This window comes from Macaca nemestrina, chromosome 14 (assembly GCF_043159975.1).
Source record: "Macaca nemestrina isolate mMacNem1 chromosome 14, mMacNem.hap1, whole genome shotgun sequence".
Classification (NCBI taxonomy): domain Eukaryota; kingdom Metazoa; phylum Chordata; class Mammalia; order Primates; family Cercopithecidae; genus Macaca; species Macaca nemestrina.
Window position 1 is genome coordinate 47708675 of NC_092138.1, and position 24816 is coordinate 47733490.

General features: G+C 39.3%; 1 long non-coding RNA gene across 2 annotated transcripts in view; it reads left to right on the forward strand.

The window, feature by feature from the left end:
- Positions 1 to 20960, forward strand: part of LOC105489071 (uncharacterized) — a 64988-nt gene extending 44028 nt beyond the window's left edge. The window contains exons 2-6 of one of the 2 annotated variants that reach the window (XR_011613065.1): positions 10965 to 11047; positions 18677 to 18741; positions 19010 to 19091; positions 20569 to 20626; positions 20767 to 20960. This is a non-coding gene — a long non-coding RNA (uncharacterized lncRNA). Of the gene's footprint in view, positions 1 to 10964; positions 11048 to 18676; positions 18742 to 19009; positions 19441 to 20568; positions 20627 to 20766 lie in introns of those variants that run through there. The other variant, XR_011613064.1, reaches the window with a different exon arrangement.
- The last annotated feature ends 3856 nt before the right edge of the window (positions 20961 to 24816 follow it).

Sequence of the window (24816 nt, forward strand, 5' to 3'; positions counted from 1 at the left end):
TAATCCTAGGTTGGGGGTTTAGAGTAGTCAGTCTTCCTCAGCCCCTCCTCCGTTTGTTAATGTTAATAGTCCAGAGTGCTGGGTTTAATGGTAATGGGCGTTTTTCTTTTGTGACACAATTATTCTATATTTAAGCCAATTAGAAAGTCATTTCATGAAGATGGGAAGTACCAGTGGGACCCCAGTGTGGCTACAATTTGCTATAGGATTGTAGACTTCTAGTCTAATCGAGGTTGGAGAAATAAAAGGAAATTTTTAAATAGCTATCTGATGACAAAAAAATAAACAACATCACATTTAAAAGTATCTACACACCACTGACTTTAAGAAAATCTGCTCCCATACAAACGTATAGAACAAGTAAGAGCTATTGTTTATATTACACTTTTTTTTTTTTTTTTGCTAGAGTTTCCATAAAGGATAAGTTTTCTGGTTACATTGAATACATATTTGATTTCCAGTAATCCAGTGGGTATACCGCTTTTCAGGAACCAACTTACTGTGAGGAGAAAGCTACTTTGCAAAATTATTAGAGCAAAAAGATGCCATGTTGAAAAAAGACTTAAGAAATAATCACAAAGTTCTTGGCCACAGTTTATGAGAGAGAGAGGAATTACAGGCAGTTCTGATAAAAGCTGAAGAGACAGTCCCCCATGGGAGAGTCTGTCAATATGTCATATGCACATGTGATGATATATTCTGAGTGTGCAAATAATCTAGCTACATACTCTAATCAGAAAATACAGACAACACCAAAGCTGTAGGGTTTATCCCTCTTGGTTAGATTCCATATTCAATTCTATATTCCATCAGAGTTTAAGCAAAAAACAAAAGCAAATTAAATTATAGGTCTCTGAATGAGTATTAGAAACCTCCTTTAGATAATTTGTCTCTAACAATGGAGAGTTCTTTGCAGCTGAACACCTCTAAGACATACAACACACCCTTACCTTAACTTCTAGGTATTTTAAATTGTCTGATTTATCATAAGCTCTAAATATCAACACTTGTAGCTGGAGATTTCTACATCCTATTCCCATGCCAGTGGAAAATGAGAAGTAAATACATTTACACACAGTGGTTCTGCCAGAAGAACTAGAAGCAACGAACCTTTCTTCCAGAGGCACTGGGAAATTGCCCAGGGATTGCTCTAATAGAGGTAGGTTGGCTATATCAAGGCCTACAATCTACTTGATTTTTTTCTTGTGGGGCTTTTCTTCTCATCTTTGAGAAATGCTCTGGATGTCATTAAGAAGAATAAAAGGAAAACCTAGGATTTGAAACTGTGCTGTTGTTAGACTGACAGTGTGAGTTTAGGGTGGTTTGTTTAGAGTGCAGACTCAGATTTTAGTTCTTGGATGTGTCCAAGATCTCCAATTGCTTGGACTTCTCTGCCCTTTGAGATTTAAGCAACAATGGATATGAACCCCATGAAAAATATAGTAGTATATCTGATGTCTTTTCTAACATATCTAGAGGTTCTTGGTGGTGGTGGTGATGTTGGTGGCAGTGAATAGGGGTGTGTGTGTGTGTGTCTGGTGTTAGGGCAGGGGACTTTCTCTTGGTGCTCTGACTCTGAATTATTACTTGCAATGAATTCTCTGGGCCATCTTGGCTGTTTCCTCCTGTTCCTTTCCTTCACCATGTCATCCCACTGAGCACAATCCCAATCCCCCTTTGTGTCCTACCCTCCCCTCCTCTTCCCTCCCCTCCCCTTCTCTCTCTCTCTCTCTTTCTTTCTTTCTTTCTCTTTCTCCCACCCGCCCCCTTCTTTCTTTTCTTTAGAGGCAGGGTCTCACTCTGTTGCCCACACTAGAGTGCAGTGGCCAGTGGTGTGATCATAGTGCACTGTAAACTTAAACTCTTGGGCTTTGGTGATCCTCTAGCCTCAGGCTCCCAAGTAGCTGAGACTGCAGGTGTATGCAACTACACTTGGCTATTTTTTAAAAAACGTTTTTTGTAGATATGGGGGTCTCACTTTGTTGCCTATGCTGGTCTTGAATTCTTGGCCTCAAAGGATCTTCCTGCATTGGCCTCCCAAAGTTCTGGCATTACAGGCATAAGCCACCATGCCCAGCCCTAATCCCTTCTTAACCAAAGTGCACTGACTGTATGGCAGTCTTCACTAACAGTTTGGGACTAGGATTACACAATGTAAAAATCTATAATGGAAACTTGACATCTTTCTTCTTAATGTGATGACTCCTGGAACGAGGAATATTTGCTTTGCCACGTTGCTGTTTGTCTCCAACTCATTCATCATTCTTCCTTCTCTCCAGCTCGTGTCTCATCCTCCTCCTCTCCAGCTTACACCTCATTCTGCTCCCCTCAAATTCTTATTTATTTTATATAGAGATCAATTTAGCTAATATTATGTTTCAATTCAAACCCATCTAAGTTTGTCCTTAACTGCATTGCCAAATAAGCCCACTAAGCCTAAACGAACATGGTTATCTCCTCAGAGGAATTCTACTAGTTAGCAATAGTTAAATAATTATGTTCAATGAATTCTCTCTTCCCAGCATCACTGCACATCCATCACTCAATCAGTAAAAGTACATTTTGAACATCTATAGAAGCCAAGACTTCGGAGTCTTTTAAATCTACTCCCTCTGTAGGCATGGAAGAGCAGTGGCCCTTTTTTATTGACCACACCAGCCATGGAGGTGGAATCATAAAGGCCCGGGGATTTCTCCTCTGCCAATTCCATTCCCATTTTGTGCTAATGGGTAGAAATGGGAAGAACACAGATTTTCCTTGTCAAGTTCTTTTCTAAAATCTCCCTGGTTCCAAGAGACCCCTGCTGCCTGTTTCCTCTGCCATGCCACATGCGAAGCTGGGGGCCAAATACTCTGCTGAGAACTGTGACTGTTCTCATCCCAGTTGAGAACTGATGCTTCCCTGCCTTGGGCCAGGCCCAGTGATGACACTTCAATTAGAGCACCACGAAGTGGCTTTATTCCATTCCAAATACCTCTGTTTACACAAACAGCGTTCAAAGTCTGTTTCTAGGTCCACTTGCTCCCAAGTCCTTCATGATTAAAGGTTTAAAACTAGGCATGTAATTTTCTTTTGTGCTAATATATGTTCTATTGAGCATCTTCTTTTGAAAAAGTAAAACCAGTTTTGCCCATATTGAAGTTCTAATGTAATAGGACCACCCTCTATCTACACCCCACCACACCTTGCCTCATGATCTCTGCCAGTTATATCTGGAATACTTTAACAGCTACTGTATCCACACTCATCAACACTCCCTTTGATGCCATGCAGTCCATCAGAAACACTGAAAAACAAAAGTTTCTGTAGCAGACTTTTATGGTGAAGTTCTCCAACATGCTCCTTGACTTATCCTGAATTAACATTAGGCTAATCAACTTTTGATATTAAGACTAAATATTTCAGCCTCTACTTTTCTTTGTTTCTTGCTGATTACTGTCCTTTGCGTAGAGATTTTCACCTTGCATGATTTGTTCTTCGTCCTTCAAAATTACTTCTACAGATGGAATGGGTCATCCCAGGAATCTGTGGACCTCTGTCATTTTCTTGACAATTTTGATTTTTTCTGCTTTTGAATTTTGTTTCCATGGCCATTAGAACCTTTTAAAATAGCACTTTGAAAGTTCTTGGTGGCCTTGTACTTATCAAAAATTAAGCATTTCCAGAAATAAAAGAAATAGAGGCATCGCAGTGTGGACTAACAAACAAGAGGACAGTTGGACCTAACATACCACCAATGACAACACCTGTGGTAGCAGGCAGAGTTCATAGTATTTTGCTTTGGGATATCACTTTATGACTGTGAATGTATATATGCTGAAAATTTGTAAGGAGATGATATCTGCGTATCTCTCTTGCTATTGAAGCATTCTTGAGAGGATCCCTAGCGGCTGGGTCACTGTGCAATGTCAGTCTGTAATATATGGTTAGCATTCCTAATTGAACCTCTATTCTGACATGTACTCATTAATTCTATGCCTTAAGAGCAGCTAGTTTATTTTCCAGGGACCTTCCTCTCAGGTGCTGGCAGGGATTTCTTCTGCCTTTCTTTGTTCAGGAGCCTTCATCTCTGAGACTCAAGTGAGGAGTGGAGGGAGAAGGTAAAGAGAGCATTATCAGTATTTCTACTGAAGTATCTTTCTTCCAGATGGCATGGATGCTCTCGTGCACATAACTTTCCTGGTGGCCATGCTCCTTATTCCAGTGTTGCCAAGAAGTATTTCCGGATTCAGTTCTTACCATGATCCTTGCTAGAGTGATGAATTAATATCAGGACTTGCAAAGTTTTCCCTGTATTTCTCTCTAGATTACACAGTCTCCAGTGACAAAATAGAATCACTGAAGATTTCACTGAAGATTCAGTGAGACCTTTGCTATTCCACTGCCTCTCCATCCCCGGGGAATCACAGAGGGAGTAGGAGTAGAGGAGCAAGATGTAGTCCCAGAGCAAATCTTGTCTTGGCCTGCTTGATACACTCATGGACCCAGAAGAGCTCTGTTTCACTAATTTTATAGGATTTTGCCCTTTAGCTTAACCCAAAAGATGCCAAGACTTTACAATAAATAGTTACCCTGGAAACTCAGGGAAACCCAGGATAAACCTAGAGTATGAAATCATTGTTTAGAATGTCCCTGGCCTGCTCTGTCTAATTCTTGGTTAACGCTTTTTGGACGGGCTCTCTATTGCTGAGGAGGAGGCCTGAAACTGCACATGCTTCATAAACAGATGAGAAGTCAAACTGCTTCAGAGAGCACCCAACCTACAGGCAAAGATCCCTGCTTTGAACTTCATCAAAATGCTTTGCTTAGCTTTAATTCCATACCAAATAAAATGCAAACCTATGGCTGTCTCTCCTGCGTGCTCTTAGCCCCATACCTATTAACATTTTTGGTTCTTCAGTTTCACAGGTGTCACATGCACATTTCTTGGACCCATTTTGTTCTGGGAATTATTGCACAGCACCACCTCATATAAAAAACAGGAAAGAACAGTAAGACAGCTGTTTGCTGTCATGATCACGATTAGGGTTTCTGTGGCATATTTTTCCACCCTTTTAACCTATTTGTGTCTTTACATTAAGATTCATGTCTTTTTTAATAGACAACATAGAGTTGATCTTGCTTTTTTATTCATTATGAAAGTCTCCACCTTATTGTAGTTTACTTCATTCACACTTAAGGTGATTATTGATCTGGTTGGGTTGAAGTCAGCCATCTTGCTGTTTGGTTTTTATTTGTCACATCTGTTCTTTCTTCCTTGTTTTTTCCTCATTTTCTACCTGCTTTTGGATTAATTGAAAATTTTTCATGATTTTATTTTATGACCAGTTAACAGCTCATTATCCAGAACTTGTTGATTTCGTTTTTAATAGTTGCTTTACATTTACAATCTTCCTCTTTAAATTTTCGCTTTCTATTTTAAGATGATACTACACTATTTCATGCATAAAGAAAGAACCTCACCACAATATATTTTCATTTCTATTGTCATTACTTTGGCTATTAAGGTCATACATAGTATCAAATCCCTAATACATTTTTCTTATTTTTACTTTAAACATACATATGCCATTCATTTCACAATACATTTCTACTAGTCTTGCTTTATCTTTAAGTAAAATAAAAATGGAAAAAACAAATATTTATTCAAATACCATTGCTAGAGTGCTCATGCTTTGACTGGAAATGAATTCTATCTGATTTTTCTGTTTGTCTGAAAAAGTCTATATTGTTGCTTATTTTAGAAAGATATTTTTGCTTGATTTGGAATTATAGGTTGATAGGTATGTTTTTCTGTTTTCTTTTCAACTTTTAGCACTTTAAAGATGTTATTCCTTTGTCTTTGGGCTTCATAGTTACTGCCAAGAAATCTATTATATGTGTTACCCTAGTTCCACTTAAGTTAAGCCATCTTTTTTTCTCTGCTTTTAAGATTTTTCTTTTATGCCCTTCCCGCCACTCCCCTCCCCCCCCCCCCCCCCCCCCCGCAACACACACAGAGTCTTGTTCTATTGCCCAGGCTGTAATGCAGTGGTGTGATCTCGGCTCACTCTAACCTCCACCTCCCAGGTTCAAGCCATTCTCCTCCCTCAGCCTTCTGAGTAGCTGGGACTACAGGTGTGTACCACCACACCCAGCTAATTATTTTTGTATTTTCAGTAGAGATGGGGTTTCCCCATGTCAGCCAGGCTGGTCTCTTGACCTCAAGTGATTCACCTGCCTCGGCCTCCTAAAGTGCTGGGATTACAGGTGTGAGCCACTGTGCCTGGCCTCTTTCATGACTTTTTAAAAGAAATTTGATGAGTATGTACTGGACCTTGAACTATTTTTTTCATTTTTATTTTGTATGTATTTTTCTTTGGGCTCATTGAGCTTTTTGTGTCATCAAATTTGGAACAAATTTTGGCCATTATTTCTCCCAAAATTTGTATTCTTTCACTCCTCCTGTTCTGCCTTTGTCAGGCTGTAAAATACGTGTTAGACCTTTTGTTATTATCTCACAAATGAGAGAGATCACTCATTTTTCAGTCTTTTCCCCCCATTTCTGCTTCGTTTGGATAATGTGTATTACAGTGTCTTCAGTTTCATGAATCGTTTCCTTTGGAGTGTTTAATCCTTTTCATTTAAGATATTGTTGGTTTTTTCCCTAGATATTTCATTTGGTTTATTTTTATATTTTCCATTTATATCCTCAGTACATCCATGTGTGTTATTAAATATTTGAATGTAGTTAAAATAGTTGTTTTAATGCCTTTGATTGCAATTTCATCATTTTCATCATTTGATGATCCACTTCTTTTGAAACATTTTTATCTTGGTTATGAGTTGCATTTTCCTGCTTTGAAATATTTAATAATATTTTGTTATATGCTGAAACTTGTGAATATTATGTCATCACTGTCTGGATTTTGTTGTCACCCTTTAAAGAGTGCTGACATTGCTTTCGTTGTTCAGTTTGCTATTCATTTTGACCATCTTGAGACTTTTAAAAACTTATTAAGGTGATTCTACTACAGTACCCTACACTTTATGGATATTTAAATCCCCTTCTAAAATATAGCCTTTCTGGTGTTTCTACTGAGTGCCTGAAGTGGTCAAGACTTTCTGCCTCATCTGGTCAGGAATATAATACCTCCTATTATTTTTTGTTTCATATATATTTTTCATTGAGTTCATTGAGCTTTTTGTAATCAAATTTGGAATAAATTTCAGCCATTATTTCTCCCCAAATTTTTATTCTTTCACTCCTTCTGTTTTCCCTCTTCTAACACTGTAGATATACATATGTTAGACCTGTTGTTATTATCTCACACATCACAGAGATATATTCATTTTTCATTCATTTTTCAGCTCAGCCCCAGGTGAGCTCTGTAAACCATTCGGTTCATAACGCCTGAACTGCTGCTTGCCTAGTCCCCTGATTTTCCATCCTATGCATAAGATCTTAGTATTCTGCTAAGACTCATGAGGACCTCTATTCAGATTTCAGAAACTATTTTTCTGCATAGGGCGCTGCTCCCAGAACTTCCTTGCAACTTTTTGCTATTTTAGGCTTCCTGAAGTCTGATTCTCTATCTCCTTAACTTAGCAAACCTGCCATGCTCGGGACACCCCCCCACCTTCCTTCATGGTCTGCAATGTGATTTCAGGCAGAAAGCAAGCATAATTGTAGGAACCATCTCGGTTTTTTCCGTTTTCTCAGAAATCAGAATCCTGCTGTGCATGTTGGCCAATGGCTGCAAACAGCTGTTTCATTTTTTCCCCCTAGCTTTCTAATTATTTATTTGGGGAAGGAAAATCACATCTTTGCTACTTCTTCATGGCTGTAAGTAGACTATGCAGCTGGGATTAAATTCAGAATATACAGGTAGAGCGAGTATTCTGAATTACACAGGTGGGCCCAATGTAGTCACAGGTGTCCTTTATAAGTGAAAGAAGGCAGAAGAGCCAGTCAGAGAGAGAGAGAGAGAGAGAGAGAGAGAGAGAGAGATGATGACAGATGCAAAGAGTGGAATGGTTATGAGAAAAGGAATTCTGGCAGCCTCTAGAGACTGGAAAAAGCAAAGGAGACATGAGAGATTCTCCCCTAGAGCCCCCAGAAGGAATGCAGCTTTGCCAACACCATGATTTTGCTGTGGTAAGACACATTTCAGACTTCTGCTGTAAGAAAATAGATTTGTGTTGCTTTAAACCACTGTTTGTGACTATTTATTACAGCAGCAATAGGAAACTAATACAGTTTTTAAGAAACCATTGTTCCTATATTAGGCTGTTCTTGCATTGAAATGCCTCAGACTTGGTAACTTATAAAGAAAAGAGGTTTAATTGGCTTATGGTTCTGCAGGCTTTACAGGAAGCATGATGCTGGCATTGGCTCACCTTCTGAGGAGGCCTCAGGAAACTTACAATCACTGCAGAAGGAGAAGGGGGAGCAGGTATGTCACGTGGTCAGAGTAGGAGCAAGAGAGAGGAAGGAGTGCCACACACTTTTAAACAGCCAGATTTTGCCAGAAGACATTTACTATTGCAAGCATGGTACCAAGGAGATGGTGCTAAACCATTCATGAGAAATTCACCCCCATAATCCAATCACCTCCCACCTGGCCACACCTCCAATACTGGGGATTACAATTCAACATGAGATTCGGACAGGGACACATATCCAAAGTATATTAGTTCCTGTCTTCAAGGACACTATTGTTAGTGCTTAAACATTTCTCAATTGGCCTATATTAACCAGTCTCAATTCAGTGCTCTTTGTGCTACATTAGTATTTTCCAATTGCCAGGCAGTGGGGCACTACCATCATGACTTTACTATAGCTTTGTAGCACCTGATACCACACCAGTAACTTTTGTGGGTAGCATAACGTGAATCACCATGATACCAGGTACTACTACCTCTCCATTAGCAAGTATGTTTATGAAGATCACAAGTTTGAAATTCTAATTATATTCTTTTTGAACGTGCATTAAAATATGCCATATCTGGCCAGGCGCAGTGGCTCACATTTGTAATTTCAGCACTTTGGGAGGCTGAGGCATGTGCATCCCTTGAGCTCAGGAGTTCAAGACCAGCCTGGGCAAAATGGCAAAACCCCATGTTCACAAAAAAATTAAAAAATTAGCCGGGCATGGTGGCATGTGCCTGTAGTCCCAGCTACTTTTGAGGCTGAGGTGGGAGGATCCCTTGAGCCTAGGCAGTGAAGGTTGTGGTGAGCCAAGATTGTGTCACTGCACTCCAGTCTGGGTGACAGAGCCAGACCCTGTCTCAAAAAAAAAGAGCCATATCTACAAAAAGTATTCTCCTGCATATCCCCATATATGAATTACAAACCATCAGGGATGCACATCAATAATTTGGGACACCCAGCTGTACTCCACCCAGCATTTAGCAGGATTTTCACATGGTGGAGCTGTACGTTGGAGACTATAGCTTGCTTTGATAAGGCATGGGTTAAGCAGCATGACTACCCATCAGTATAACAATGATGGAAAGATGCCAGAAACCTGGACTCTTGCTGATCTCTTATGCTATTAAGCACCAATCTTTAATCAACTCTCGTCTCCTGAGAGCTTGTAGATAGGTGTAATTTGGAAGAGAAGCACAGGGTCTTGAACCGTTTGAAATACTCCCTCCCACAGGCAGACTCTGTCAGTCACTCCATGCTAATACTCTTCTTGAATGAAAAACAGTGGGGGGGAAGAAAAGAAAATTTTTTTAAAAAGGAGATCTTACGTCAGCATTCAAACTCCTGGAATTTGGTGTCGATTTAGGTAAACTTGCCAGATTCTGGCGTATGCTAAATAAAACAACGAGCTAGAGCCTGTGGAAGACACAGCCCAGTTGAACACATGATGCAAAGCTCTTCCAAATGTTCTGTGGGAATGAGTTGGAACAGCATACAAGAGGCCATGGATTCCAGCTTTAGCAATTACACAGCTGATCACACCAGGCCTAACTGAATTTGGCATGACTTTGAGGGCTGTGGTTTTCTTGTACTTGTCTCCCTTGCCCCCTCATGCAGCATGCAGGGTAAGACATTCCTAGACAATCTCTGCACTGTATATGCCACACTTATTCTTCCACCTCAGGAACACTGGATTGTGTTCGCCCTCATCACTGATGAACTCCACAGTAACCACAGTAAGGAAGACGTTATGAGTCTCACCCTCTCCCTCTTGGTCTAGTCTAGCAGAAAGAAGACAAGAGCCATAAAACCTAAATTACCCACCTAGTTTAGCCACATATTCACTATGTGACCTTAAGTAAGATCCCAAACGTTTTTGAGTCTCTTTCCTTATGTACAAAATGTCAACAATAATACCTTAAAATGGTAGTAGTTCAAATAAAATTATATGATGAATACAGGGAAAAATTATGTGCAAAGTGTTTGTAAATATCTGATAAAAGTGCCTTTCCTTGCTCCATTATTGCCTTGAAACAGATTGTCCTCTAGCATCTCTGTAGGCAAATATCTTAATTAGTGATTCCTTTATTTTCACAAATGTGGAGAAGGGTGGAGAAATATCAGATCCTGTTGTTTCTGTCTTAAGATCCTTGTTTCACATTTTCACTTTGAATCAACATCATCTGGCCACTGCTTATGTTTCTGACTTTATTTCCTTTTGCCTTGGGCCTATCTAGCCATACCAGCCTCTGGTATTTGCTCACACATAGCAAAGTCCTTTCCATTTCATAGTCTTTACAGGTTAGTCTTGCTTTGACTGGAACTGTCTTCCTGCTGCATAGATGGCTCTTTGCTTAAATCTCACCTTCTCAGAGACCCTTTCCTCTATTGTTTTGTGTAAAGGGATCCTCTTGTTTCGTAATTCTTTATAACAGTGCCCGCTATATTTCTTTCATGTGGCTGATCATAAACTCTAATTAATCTACAAGTCAATTTGATGGTCAGTTTATTATCTGTTGTCTGTAAAATGTAAACTCTGTGATTTTCTCTTTAGATATAATGAAGAAAGCTCAAAGAAACAGGCATTCATTTTGGCAAAAGACCCCTTGGTGCTTTGAAGAGGGGCATGACACTATGGTGAGTTTTGAATCTTCTTCTGGGTTTCTGTTCAAGAGGATGCAGTCCTTAAGGGAACATAGCTAACATGGTATTCTTCCTAGCACCCTCAGCATCTAGCCCAGGGCCTGGCACATAGGTCTCAGTGTGTTGTGGTTTGGACAGAATGAAACCTGCCTCTCTTTTCTGTAATAGACTGCCCAGTGAGTGTATAGCTGCTCCCCTTATCCAAGAGGGCTGGCAGCTCACGTTGACCTCACTGCCAACCTCAGTAGCTCAAACTTTGATTACTCTTCATTCCTGGGAATGCCTTTCACTTCTTCCGAAACTGGCTTGCACCAAATCCTTGAGTCTGTATGTAGACAGCAGGGGCTTTCCAACTTCTGTACTACTAACTGTAGGGAACACTTAGGAGAACTTGTTAAACATAGAAATAACCAATGATAACACTCACAATAACATGAGCTAAAACATAGTCTAATATGCACCAGGCACTATTCCAAGAGTTTTGCATATATTAATTTATTTAATCCTTACAATAACCCCATAAGGTAGGTTACGATTACTTCTTCCATTATACAGCTGAGGACACTGTGACATGGAGGGGCTAAGTAATTTGTCAGTGACAGAGGTGGGCCAGGCAGTCAGGCTCCAAGGACTCTGTGTTTAGCCATTCAGCTATAAACATTGCAGTTCTTCAAGACAGATCTTCTGGGCTTATCATCAGCCTTCTCTAGGCAGATGGTATATTTAGCCTTTAATTAAATGTTTAGTGTTTTATTTATGTAAGTAATACATGAGATAAATTCTTCTATAAAGCAATTAATATTTTCAAATAAAGTAAAATTCCCCTTTGACCATCTTTTATAACCCTAAGTGGCTCCTTCCTTCTCCAAGGGCAGCCATTGTACCCAATTTTGTGTTTATCCTTCCTAAACATTTCCTATACATTTGTATGAACTTGTGTGTCAATCAAAAATACAAAATATTGCTGTGGTTTCTTTATCAATTGTGCATATATAGTAACATGTAAGAATAAAAATAATTGTATATATAGTAGGCCCTTCCTCTGACAATGTACATTTAGGTGGTCTGTGTCAGGTACAGGGTTGCTATTCAGCTGGTACACAACAGTATGGCCATGGCTGTAGCTGCAATTCTGAAACACTTCTGTAATAATTTGGTAAATAGACCCTACTGCTCTCCTGGGACCAGGGCCAACTTATTCATTAGGCACACTTATTCATTAGGCACAATGCCTGAGGCCCATAATGCATTCAGCCCCCCACCGAAATATTTCAATTTTAGATTTTTAAAAATAATAAGAAAAAATGAATATAATAATCAATATAAAATTAGGAATCTAGCCAAGATTATATCTGTTTTTTTATCACCATAGTCATAAAATATAATTTTTGATATAATTTATATAGGATGGGGTTCACAGAGGGAAAAGTACCTAGGTCAGTACCTAAGGCCCTGCCTGGGTCCTCCCCATGGTCCAGCAAGTACTGGGCCAATGTCTGCCAAAGCTCGGGTCTCCTGAGCCCTCTCTCTATCTTTAGGCTGGAGTTCCTAGGTATTAGGACTGGTCAAGGTAGTTCTATATGTATGAGTAAAATTTTTGAGTATCACTCATAGCCACATATATTCCAAAGAGAAAAACATGCTGGCTCATGCAGGGATATTTCTAATGCAAGGAACAGAAAACTATGCAAATATGCCTAAGCAAAACTAGCGGTGTGTGTGTGGGAGTCTAGAGCCGAAGAGCAACCAGGCCACATGGAGGCCTGGAACAGCATTAGAAGAGTTTCCAGAGACCCCAGTGGCTACCCCTCTCTTCCTTTTCGGGCCATGTGGCCTCTCTTCTGCTTCCCTTGGCTTATCTGCTTTTGCCCTCTTTCTTTTTGGTCCAGATTTTCACTTCTCCTTTAGAGCTCTGCCATAAATGTGATACACCTCCCACCAAACGGTTTCTGTGTTTTTCATTTCAAATTCATATGTGAGACAGAAACTATTTGGCCTAACTTAGGTCAGATGTCCATTGCTCATCCAGTAAGCTAGGGCCATAGGCCAAGGAAATGTCAGCAGAGGTGAAGTCTGGTGGTACTTGCATAGACACTCCAGAATGTCAATGTCATCCCATCCTTTGATTATCTAGTCAACACACCCTTCTGCCTACACATACAATTTCATTGATGGTCTTGCTTAACATGGGCTGGCATTTTCATAAATAACTACAAATATATTCCCTCCATTATCAGGAGCAGCAACCCACAGTCCCTTCCAGCTAATGCATGCAGAGATCATGCCATGGGCCAAGGCTCTGGGAGTGCACGAACTTCCCCTGAGGATGTTTGCTCCTGAACCCAAATTAACTTGTCAATCACTGATTTGTTAAATGATAATCTCAACTGCCATGTATAAAATAGTGGATGAAAAAAATTTTTTCTTTTTTTTTTTGTTTTCTTTTTGTTTTGTTTTGTTTTTTTTTTTGAGACGGAGTCTCGCTCTGTCCCCCAGGCTGGAGTGCAGTGGCCGTATCTCAGCTCACTGCAAGCTCCGCCTCCCGGGTTCACACCATTCTCCTGCCTCAGCCTCCCGAGTAGCTGGGACTACAGGCGCCCACCACCTCGCCCGGCTAGTTTTTTGTATTTTTTAGTGGAGACAGGGTTTCACCATGTTAGCCCACGTTGGGATGGTCTCGATCTCCTGACCTCGTGATCCGCCCGTCTCGGCCTCCCAAAGTGCTGGGATTACAGGCTTGAGCCACTGCGCCCGGCCAAAAAATTTTTAATTTAAAGTATATAGTTAGTTTTTGTATAATTTAGCAGCAAACATGGATGTACAGGTAGAGGTGATAGACCCTATTTCTACAATTGTCATAAGGCTCTGGCTGGTATTTACCGTTTAAAGAAATTATAAACTAAAAGAACATTCTTTCCAAGTTTGTAATGAAAAATTAGGAAGTCAGTTGACTTTTCTTCCAAAGTATTTTCATGTCTTCCTTGAAACGAACTCGCTTTAGCTTAGCATGTCTTGGGAAGTACTGTTAGTTGTATTCTAAAGCCATCATTTTATCTGGATTTACAGTGTGAAGAAACACTAATCTTTTTACTATCTTAAGACCAAATCAACACAACTTCAGTAATCACTCTACGAAATCTGTGGTTTCTTCTAGGCATCTACTCAGAAACAAGGGAGAATTGACTCCACAGTTCTAGGGCCCATAATACATTCAGCCTCCTACCCAACAAATATTTCAAAAATTTTAAATTAAAAAAAAAAAATCAGAAGAAAAAATGAACACAATAATAATGAATATAAAATAATGAATCTAGGCAATATTATATCTGTCTGTGTCTTCTGACATTGGGTAGACTAAAATCTTAAGCTTCAAATTTATAAAACTAATAAATCTAAGGTGGCAATGGGAGGGGCATTTAATAAGGACAGAATTTACAAGGTTGGAGAACTTTTAAATGAAAGCCTGAGAGGATGACTCAATGTGGCTATAATATACAGCTGAATGGAATTGTTTCATTAATTACCTATAGATACCTGAATATGATACATATTTGTTGAGGAAGCAATTCATAAGATAAAACTCTGGACTTTAAAAATTTATAATCTAGTTAGTCTATGGAATCTGCAACTTCACCAAAAAGTCAAAGATAGCACTTGAATATAATTCTAAAACTTTTCCTTTTTACCCTGCAACACAGATGGTGCCACATACCTCTTTGATGAAGGGTAATGTTTTAGGATAAAGTCTTCGTGGAAATGTTCTTTTTGTTTTTCCATAAGGATGGACGGAATATGGGAATGTATGTAACGTTATTGTAAGACCACATGTGCTATACACACTGACTTGGCACAAGGCACCTGGCTTACAGGTGCTCTGGCAAGTGATGTTGAGAAGGCTTCTTTCCTTTTATATTTCTAATATCATGTGCATGAAATGATTTTAATGTGTTTTTTTGGTGTTGGAGTGTATACTGCAGGCAGTCCCTTTGGGCTGAGTAGTTTGGCTTTGAATGTGGTTCCCTGAAACAGTGACAATCTCCTTTTCTTTCTTAAGAGGGTCCTTTGTTCTGGGTGGTGCCCAGGATTGCTAGCTGGAGCCAGTTCTCTTTTCCTTTTCATCAAAATTGAGGAAGGAAAATGTGAAAACAAAATAAATCAAAAAGTTACCTTAGAAAAGATAAGATTCAGCAAGGTAGTTCTAGTAAGATCATTTATACCAAGGCAAGTGGGTCATGAAAGATTAGTAAAAACTTTATAAATGACAAGGCAATTGTACACATTCTTAACAGCTTGTATCCGGAAGTATTCCAGTGTTTGTTTTTGAATCAAATGTATGCAGCTTTTGCTGTTGGAATGCAATCAGCCTGCAGGGAAGAAGATGGTCCTGTAATTATATAGCGAAATGTAAACTACAGGGGATGTTGCAGAAGGCATTTGCCTTACCTCGATGCCTTGCTGCTCCGTTGGAAATGTATCTGCCTGGAACATGGTCATCTAAGGGCTGATCTTTCAGCATGTGAAATAAAGAGAGGAAGGGGAAAAAATAGCCATCCATACAACTGTGCTGAAATAAAACTGTTCTTCGTTAGAGTCTGACCATTCCCCATCGTGCATTCTCCTTTGATGATGTAAAGTCGTTCGGGTGTGCGAAGCCATACCATGAAGCACAGGAAATAGTTTAAATCTTTGGAAATGTTTTTAGGTTAAATAAATGGGGAAATGACTATAGCTAAAGTTGCCAACCACTTGAGAGTAATTTTTACTGGCAGATTTTTTTTTTTTTTTTTTTGGTTAATTGTCAGTGTTCCTCTGAAAACATATACACAACCAAGGTATACTGTTATAGCCTGCTCCATGGGTACTGGACATGCTTTTAAAGAAGTGATTGTCTGTTCTTGGATTTCTTTCACACTCAGCTTACACTTAGGCAGCCTTTTGGGAATACCAATTACTGAGTTTGGTACATTTGTCTGATCTGAGGGTGTGACTGGAGATTTCTATATGGATGATGATAAACAGGTGAGATTTTAGGGGATTTTGGTAAATGTCTATTGTTGCCTTCAGTAATCCCAACAGACACACGTCTGAGTTACTTTGATGGAATTATTACACCTATTTTGTCAGCTATTCAGATATAACGAAGGCAAGGAAATCATGGGATATGGTTTTGATGACACAATCTGAATTCAAATCAAGACAGAAAGAAGCTAATTGGCTAAAATTACTTGAAAAGCTGTAGTATTCTCTAAGGCAGAAGCAACCAATATGCTTATCTGACCTAAAAACAGCTATTTTTATACCACCTTTATGACCACCAACTCTTGATGATTTAGGTCCAGGCAAATCGAGCTTCCTGTTTCTTTCTCTCTTTTTTTTTTTTTTTGGCAATATCCTGATGTTTGACTGCCTGATCTCCAAAGAGTAAGGCAGGGAATGTAAAAAAATTAATTGCAAGACACCTTTTTAAAATACTTCCAATTATTAGCCAGTACCGTGTACATGTCATTATTCTGACTTATGGCACGTATCATATATTATTATAAATATATGTTATTGTTTCTATTTGTCCCACTAGTCTTAGGGACACTGCAACATGTTCAACTCTCTATTCCTAGTACCTAACGGATTGCTTATAAATAACAGGTTCTTAATGTTTCTTGAACAACTAAATAAGTAATAAAAGGTAAAGTATAAGGTTAAAATATGACTGGGTAACTATGCCAACCCATTACTATGTTAAAGCATGTTATTTAAAAAACCAAACAACTTTATTGAAATATAATTTATATATTATAAAATTCACTTACTCAGAATTCACTTGTTCAAAATTCACTTGTTAGCATATTAACAATGTTGTAAAACTATCATCACTCTCTGATTTTAGATCATTTTGACCATCTCAAAAAAAAAAAAAACCCAACTGTGACCATTAGTATTCATTCATTCTCCATATCCTACTTCCCTCAGGCCCTAGCAACCCTAATCTATTTTGTCTGTATGGATTTGGCTATTCTAGACATTTTATACTATTGGAATCACGTAATACAAGATCTTTTGTGTCTGGTTCCTTTCACTTGGCATAATGTTTTCAAGCCTCACATGAATCAATACTTTATTCCTTTTTACACTTTTTTATATCTTACTGGATGGATATACCACATTGTCTGCCCATTTATCAGTTCATGGACATTTTGGGTGTTTCCACTTTATGGCTATTAGGAATAATGAGGTCATAAACATTCATCCCTAAGTTTTTGCATGGATGTATATTTTGAATTCCCTTTGATATACACCTAAGAGTGAAATTATTGGGTCAAATGATAACTCTAACTTTTTGAGCAACTGCCAAAGTGTTTTCCAAAGTAGCTGCACCATTTTGTAATCCCAAGCAGTGTATGAGGGTTTGCATTTTTCCACATCCTCACCGACATTTGTTATTACCTGTCTTTTTTGTTTGAACCATCCTAGTGTGCGTGAATGGCATCTCATTGTGGTTTTTGATTTGCATTTCCCTGATGACTAATGATTGAGCATCTTTTCATGTATTCATTGGCCATTTGTTTATCTTCTTTGGAGTAATAAATGTCTATTCAAATTCTTTGCCCATTTTGAAATTGGATTTTTTTTTTATTGTTTAGTTGTAAGAGCTTTTAACAAATATATTCTGAATATAAGTTCATATCAGATGCATGATTTCAAAATATTTTTCATTATCTATGGACTTCAGATATAACGTTTTAACTTTTCTAATGGTGTCCTTTGAAGCCCAGGTTTCAAATTTTGATGTTTAATTTATTTACTTTTTCCTTTGGTTGCTTGTGCTGTAGTTGTCATATCTAAGAAACAACAATGTAATCCAAGGTTACAAATATTTACACCTATATTTTTTTCTAAGAGTTGTATAGTTTTAGCTCTTGCATTTATGTGTTTAACCCATTTTAATTTTTATATTTGGTGTGAGGTAAGAACCATTTTTTTGTAATCCAATTAATTCTTCTGCATGTAACTACCTAATCAAATTTAAAGTAATGAATCTGATATATATATACTAATATATAGTGAATGTATCAGCAGAAGTTGAATGATGTTTGAGCATATAATAAAACCTCAATAATTCAGATTTCACTACACTCAAAACTAATAATAATTTGAATATTGACTTACTGTGTTAGTTATAAAGAAAGACTTAACTAAGGAAATTATTAATGAACAGAATCACAGCAGAATGTTAGTATACATAGGAATTTCCTCTGCCAATCTGTTAACTGTAACCATTTGTTCTCAAATATTATTTATAATATTTTTATTTACTTATTAAAAAAATTGTTTCACACATTGGTTTAGTTGGGCTCTCTGAATTGCACAGAACAGAGATGTTCATCATCAACCTTAATTTAAAAAGTTTACTGGAATGAATCAGAAAGCTATCAGAATCTACCCCTGAAAAGGCTTTTTGTTACTTAGTTCACATTTGAGAAAGAAGGGAGGCTTTTTGGTACAGTAAGATGGAAAAGCTATGTAGGAAGGGGATCAACTCCCCATGGCAGAATGTCCTAATTTTCTTTAGATAACTCATCCTGAGACTATAGTACCTAATGGCCTTCCTCTTCTCTCCATTCTCAGGAATAAAAGCACTCCTAATGGAACTGGAGCACAGAGGGTGAACAGAGCTTAGAACTTCCATATAGGTAAGTGGCTAAAAGGACAGAGGGCTGTGGAAAGGTTTCAAAGGAGAAGCTCTGTACCCTGCATAGGGAGTGGCCATGTAGGACACCCCCAAAAGCTGGAACTAGGGTTCCAGTTGTAGAAAGACTTGGAGTAGAAGGACTGACATCTCCCCATCTTTCCAACTCTATATGGATTTAATTTTATTTTTTGATGCTATAGCAAGAAATTACTGGTACAGAGTTGGGGTTTTTATATGTATTACCTAACCTTTTTATTTTATGCACACAGAGACAAAGAGGGGACAAGCATGGTGGGAGACGATGCATCTTCCCTTTCTGATCAGGTTGGATGCCTAACTTCCATCAGTGAGGTGTGTACAGAGAGTCATTAGCCAAACAAGTTGTCCATTTTCTTCCCCTGACTATTATTCCTGGCCTCCATACTTGTCTTGGGTTGGTCCACCTTAACCTTTTGCACCAGTCCTCCTCATGTGTGCCCAACAAGCTTGTAGGTTGCTCATCATCTGCTCTCTGGCTTACCTGCTATAGCTGGGCATTAGGTTCATGAGGCTTACAACTGGCCATCTGAAGCCCACGGAGTAGAGTTAGTGATCTGGGAGTACCTATGAACATGGAAGCTCTATGATTTCCTGAACTAGAAACTGCCTACTATGGAATGATATATAAATATGTTTAACTTCTTGGTATGTATAAATAAATGTAGACACATTTGTTTATTTTAAAATAAATAGAAATCAGTAATTTGATCATTCAGATTCATTACTTTAAACATTTCACAAATTCTTCAATGAATATCAGTTAGTGAGGTTTTTATATATTTGAGTTATTTTAACCACCCATAATTTTTATATAATAGTAGAAATGGGAATCTGTCTCTTTACTATTTTTCTCTAATGTTCCCATACAAAGACTCACTTATTTTCTTTTTCTTCTTTCTCTCCCTTTGTAAGAAAGTTTTTTTTACAGGTAAAAGAATGTCATAGGCTGAACTGTGTCTCCTCAAAATTTATATGTTGAAGCTATAACCCCCTAGGTGACTGCATCTGGAGATAGGGCCGTTAGAGAGATAATTAAGGTTAAATAAGATCGTAAGAGTGGGGCCCTAGTTTGATAGGTGGCGATTCCTCAAGGATCTAGAACTAGATGTACCGTATGAACCAGCGATCCCATTACTGGGTATATACCCAAAGGATTATAAATCATGCTGCTATAAAGACACATGCACATGTATGTTTATTGCGGCACTATTCACAATAGCAAAGACTTGGAATCAACCCAAATGTCCATCAGTGACAGACTGGATTAAGAAAATGTGGCACATATACACCATGGAATACTATGCAGCCATAAAAAAGGATGAGTTTGTGTCCTTTGTAGGGACATGGATGCAGCTGGAAACCATCATTCTTAGCAAACTATCACAAGAACAGAAAACCAAACACCACATGTTCTCACTCATAGGTGGGAACTGAACAATGAGATCACTTGGACTCGGGAAGGGGAACATCATACACCGGGGCCTATCATGGCGAGGGGGGAGGGGGGAGGGATGGCATTGGGAGTTATACCTGATGTAAATGACGAGTTGATGGGTGCTGACGAGTTGATGGGTGCAGCACAGCAACATGGCACAAGTATGCATATGTAACAAACCTGCACGTTATGCACATGTACCTTAAAGTATAATAATAATAAAAAATAAATAAATAAAAAAGAAAAGGAAGAGATGCCATCCTCTCATCTCTCTCTCTCTCTCTCTCTTGCTTTGTTTGTGTGTGTGTGTGTGCGTATGTGTTTGTGTGTCTGTCTCTCTCCATGCAAGAATAGAGAAGAAGTCATGTGATGACACAGTGAGAGGGCAGCCTTCAACAAGACAGAAAAAGAGGTCTGCTATGGTCTGAATGTTTGTATCTCCTGTGAATTCCTATATTAAAACCTAATCACAATGCAATGGTTTTAAGAGGTGGGGCTTTTAGAAGGTGATTAGGTCATGAAAGCGAGTGCTACCCTTATGAATGGGAACAGTGCCTTACCAAGGAGGCCTGAGGGAGCTTGTTGGCCCCTTTCACAAGGAGAGGACACACAGAAGGCACCATCTGTGAGCAACAGGCCCTTACCAGACACTGAATCTGCTGGTGCCTTGATCTCGTACTTCCCGGCCTCCAGAACTGTGAGCAATAAATTTCTGTTCTTTAAAAATTACCCGCTCTGTGGCATTTCACTATATAAAATGTGAAGCAAAGATGAAATCAGTCCTAATTACCTCTAACTCTGAACCCAACTCAACTTTCTTCCTAGCCTATATAAAATGAGCTTATTTAAGAATTGATTTACTTGCTTATTTCCAGTCCCCCTTCCCTTTTTACAATGTAAACTCCTTGATGAGAGGACCTGCCTATCTTGGTCACTGCTTTACCCACCCCAGGCACATTGTAGACAAATACATATTTACTGAGTGAATGTATTAGTGATGGAATCATTTTGGTGCACCTTTATGAATGAAAAAATGGGAGATTTTTCTACAAATATTAGTATGTGGCCCAGAAAACCATTCATTTATTCCCATGATGTTCTCTACATTTGGCTCTTGGGAGACCCCGTGCTTGCTCTTGATTTAATCTTTTACCTCAGGGGCTGCTTCTTCACCATCTTCTTTGCTACTTCCTCTTCTCTCTGACATGAAAAACTTGGAAATTCAGGTGTCAGCTCTGTTCCCACATCTCTTCTTCAATAGAGTTTAGATTGATTTTTTATCCAGATTGCCTGGGTCAAAATCCTGGCTCCACTATTTTTTTTTGTTTGTTTGTTTTTTTTTTGACACAGAGTTTCGCTGTGTCACCCAGGCTGGAGTACAGTGGTCCTGTCTCAGCTCACTGCAACCTTCGCCTACCGGGTTCAAGCAGTTCTCTGCTTCAGCCTTCTGAATAGCTGGGATTACAAGCGTCCACCATCACGCCCTGCTAATTTTTGTGTTTTTAGTAGAGACGGAGTTTCACTGTGTTGGCCAGGCTGGTTTGAACTCCTGACCTCGTGATCCACCCGCCTCAGCCTCCCACAGTGCTGGGGTGAGCCACTGCACCACTATTTAAATAGTTGTATAAGGTTGGACAAGTGAATTAACCTCTCTGTGCCTCAGTATCCTTATCTGTGAAATGAGGCTTATAGATTCCTACAAGCCTGGGCAACATAAGGGGACCTCATCTCCACAAAAAAATAAAAAATTAGCTGGGCATAGTGGTGTGCACCTGTAGTCTTAGCTACTGTGGAGGCTAAGATGGGAGGATCGCTTGAGCCCAGGAGTTTGAGGCTGCAGTGAACTATGACTGTGCCATTGCATTCCAACAGGGGCAACAGAGTGAGACCCTCTCATACACACAAAAAAGAACAGTGCCTGGCAAATAGAATGTACCTAATAAGTATTAGACATAGTTATTTTATATTAACATTCATTTTTTTAATATGCAGTCGCTCTGTAGGTAATTTTTACACTCCTATGGCTTTCATAGTCCTGAATTGCCACTGATTTCCAGTTTCATAGCCTCATAAAATCATCATATAACTAACTGTGGGAGGCAAGATTCCAATATGGCCTCCCAAATTCCTGTCTCCTGGTGTACATACTCTGTATAATCCCTTACTCTTGATTATGAGTGGACTCTGAATGTGGTGTGATAGCATTCCTGTTATTTGGTTACTAATCAGCTGACTTGGAGATAATGAAAAGGAGCTTATTTTGGGTGGGCCTGAATTAATCAGGCAAACCTTTAAAAGAAGGTGAAGGATTAGAGAAATGTGCTCCTCCTGGCCTGAAAGAAAGCAAACAGCTATAGTGTGAACTGCCCATGGGAGCCACATGGCAAGGAACATTGAGTGGCCTCTAGGATCTGAGAGCAATCCCTGTATGACAGCCAGCAGGAAAATGGGGACCTCAGTCAGACAGCTGCAAGGAAATGAATTCTGCCAACAATCAGTGAGTTTGGAAGAGGATCCCAAGTCGCAGATGAAAATCACAGCTCTGGCTCACCTCTTTCTGTTAGCCTGGTGACACCCTCAGCAAATGACCCAGCTATCCTGTCCCTGGAAGTTTCACTTACAAAAGCACTGAGATAAATCAGTGTTGTTTTAAACTGATGTTTGTGGTAATTTGTTATACAGCAATAAAAAACACATATATCAACTGCCAAGTTTCCTTCTCTACATCAATGTCTAACATAGGAATCTCACACTTTACACATTCTTAAAAAATTCTTAATTTCTCTTCACTATCCTGCATTTTTCTTCGTTCTTCACAGTAACTCACTTGGAGCTAAAAGCTGGAATAATTCTTGAGGCCTCTTTTTTTCCCTCAGACCCCACATACAATTTCATCAGCAAATCTTACAGGATCTGTCATCAAAATGTATCCTGCATCTGACCACTTTTCACCCCTTCCCCTGCTGCAACCTGATCAAAGCCATCTCCATCTCTTGCTTGGACCCCTACAATAGCCTTCTAACTGCTTGCTCTGTACCGTACAGTTGACTCTCCTTCCTGCAGTCACCGCAAATGTTTTAATGTAAATCAGGCCATGCTGCTCTGTGTAGGATCCACCAAAGACTTCTCATGGCACTCAAAATAAAATCCAGACTCCTTACTATTCTAGTCCATTCTCACATTTCTATAAAGAAATAGCTGAGACTGGGTAATTAACAAAGAAAAGAGGTTTAATTGGCTCACGGTTCTGCAGGCTTTACAGGAAGCATGATGATCTGCTCAGCTTCTGGGAAGTTCTCAGGAAACTTACAATCATGGTGGAAGGTGAAAGGGAGGCAGGCATGTCTTAACATGACTGGAATAGGAGCAAGAGAGAGGGGGAGGTGCCACACACTTTTAACCAGATCTCACGAAGACTTACTATTGTGGCACAGTATCAAGGGGAAAATTTACTCCCATGATCCAGTCACCTCCCACCAGGCTCCACCTTCAACACTGGGGATTACAATTTGACCTGAGATTTGGGCAGCAACACAGACCCAAACCATATCACCACAGCATCAAGGCCCCACGTGATGTGGTCCCTGGTGTCTCCGTTCATTTTGTGCTTCTATAACAAAATACCACAGACTGGGTAATTTTTAAGCAATAGAAATTTACTTCTCATGGCGCTGGAAAACTGGAGGCACCAGCAGGTTTGGTCTCTGGTGAGGGTCTTGTCTCCACTTTCAAAATAGTGCACTGAATGCTGCATCCTCCAGAGGGAAGGAACACTGTTCCTCACATTTCACAAGAGTAGAAAAGGAGAGAGAGGCAGAGAGAAAGAGGAGCGTGAGAAAGTTGAACTTACCCTTTTATAAGAACCCACTACCTAGATGACAGCATTAATCCATCCATGAGGAGAGTTAGAGTCTGCATGGCCCAATACCCTCTTAATAATCCCATCTCTTCATGCTGGAGAATGAGTGGCAATTAGAATTTCAGCATGAGTTTTGGAGTGGACGAACGTTCAAATCATAGCACCTGGCTACTCTCTGACCTCATTTCCCACCACTGTCCTCTTCCCTCATTATTTTCCAGCTACGTAAGCCTTTCTGCTTTTCCATTTTGATGCCAAGTAAGCTTGCATTCCAGGACCTTTGTGCTTGTTTTTTCTTTTGTCTGGAACCTTCTGCCTCGTATCTTCCATGATTCCTTCCCTCACATTGTAAGGTTTTTTCCCAAATGTAAGCTCCTCTAGCAGCCTTCCCTGATTGCCCTGTGTAAAATAACCAACCTCTTCCTCCCCCTACCAGTGCCTATTTGTCTCCATTGTACTTGGTACTCCTGGCATTGTTTTATGTGTTGTGTTCTCTCTCTATTTATTTGTTCACTTGTTTATTGCCTGTCTCCACTGTTAGAATGTAAGTTCCATCAAGACAGGGACTCTGACTTGATCATTACTCAATCCTCATGCCTTAGAACAGTGTCTGGCATGTGTAAGTAGGCACATAAATATTTTTTATTGAACAAAGAGCTTAGAGAAATATTTGACATGTTTACATTAAAAGCAGAATTGTAACTCTGTCTTTTCAAAGAAAGTCTTGATCGTGACACTTGTTA